The sequence below is a fragment of the Zosterops lateralis genome, assembly GCF_965231275.1.
Source record: "Zosterops lateralis genome assembly, chromosome: 23".
NCBI classification, from domain to species: domain Eukaryota; kingdom Metazoa; phylum Chordata; class Aves; order Passeriformes; family Zosteropidae; genus Zosterops; species Zosterops lateralis.
Window position 1 is genome coordinate 2,789,046 of NC_139783.1, and position 1,663 is coordinate 2,790,708.

Below are 1,663 nucleotides of genomic sequence, written 5' to 3' on the forward strand. Positions count from 1 at the left end.
CCCTGTCCCCATTCCATTTTATTCTGCACACACCTCACTTCTCTGATCATCCCGGCACGGTGCTGGTCCCTGTTTCAGCCTGGAGCACAGCAGATGTTTATGGGACAGGAGCCCTCCGGGGGTGTCAGGGACCTGCAGCTTGCAAGGTGCTCTGCTCTCCCTCAGCTCCTCTCTGAGAGATGCCAACCCCAGCCGGGCACCTCAGGGCACAAGTGGCACTGCCTGTTCATGGGCACTCACTTGATCTCTGCCTGCAAAGGGGCACAGGTTTTAATCCCTGTTCATTTCATAATATACAAGCACATTTTTATTAGCGGGGTCATTTGAGTACTTTTAAGAAATAGGAAATTTTCCCACATAGAACAAGAATTTCCTGGAAATATACATATGGCAGGAGAAGAAATAGTGATCTTGCCTTCTATTTGTTTCACCAAGATTCTGTTTATTATTTCCCCTCCCTCTTCCTTTAGGTGTTTCCAGCTCTCCTGTTTAAATGGCCATGTTTAAGGACATCTCTTCACTACACCAGCTGGATCTATGTCCTTGCAGCTGCTCCCAGATTTCCACATCCAGATGCTCTGTGGTCCTTCAAGTGCCTCTCAATTGCCTGGTCTCATGCTTTGAGCTATAGAGAGTTCCCCAATTTTTCTTTAGTTCAAATAAATATCACATTAGTCAACATCTTAATTGTGTCTATATCTATGACAGAATTACCTCTTCTTATATCTTTGTCTAAAACTGTTCCTGTATGGAAATCCCCTGGGGATGGTGGACATGTCAGATGCTGCTGGGACATCACAGAGAGCTGAGGGAAGAGCTCTGATGGTTATTAAACTGTATCATGTTCACTTCTGTTTGCTGGCAAGAAACCTTTCTGTGCCTCGGAGTCCCAGCAGTCCCTGGGCCCCAAAGGACACAAACCTGATGAGTTGTGGTTCCCATTCCGGTGGCTCTTGGATCTTAGCTGTGCACAGAAGAGCTCTTCATCCACTTTTTCTCTTTTCCTCCCTCTAGACACGGAGGGAGCTCCTTACTTCAGTGTGTGACTGGTGTGTGCAAAGAGCAAATCTGGGCAGAATTGGGCAGGGAGGGTTTGGGGGGACCTTGGGACCTGTGCTGGGCACAGACTGTGTTTTCCATTGGTCAGAGACTGTCTGCTATGGAAAGTGAACTTAATATCCATCAGAGGAATGACTTTTGCATTTGATGGAGCTGTGCCTTCCCTTGGGTTTGTTGGCTGACAATGAATGAACATCCCTCTGTGTCTCGGGCAGCTCCTTCTCCAAGGAAAGCAGCTGGGAGTTGGAGCCAAGGAGCTGAAAGGTGCAGGCCCAGCCTGGGCTGGAGGGAGCTCAGATTTGCACAAGGCTGCTCTGAGTCCCAGGGCTGGGATGGGGGAAATGGTGGGGTGGGGGTAGGGACAGAGTCTGATTGATTGTCAGACATAAAGGGTCTTGATTTTCATATCTATTCAAACTGAACATTAGAAGGTACTTGGATTCAATGTCAATTGGAGATTGCATATATCAAGATATTAATAAGGAAAAAAAAAGCCTAAACAGGACCTAAAAATTGTTTTTCGCTGTCTTTATAAATATAATACATTCACTTTGAATTCAGTTCTGAAATCTGTCTAATTAACAAAAATTTGAAAATTTAAATC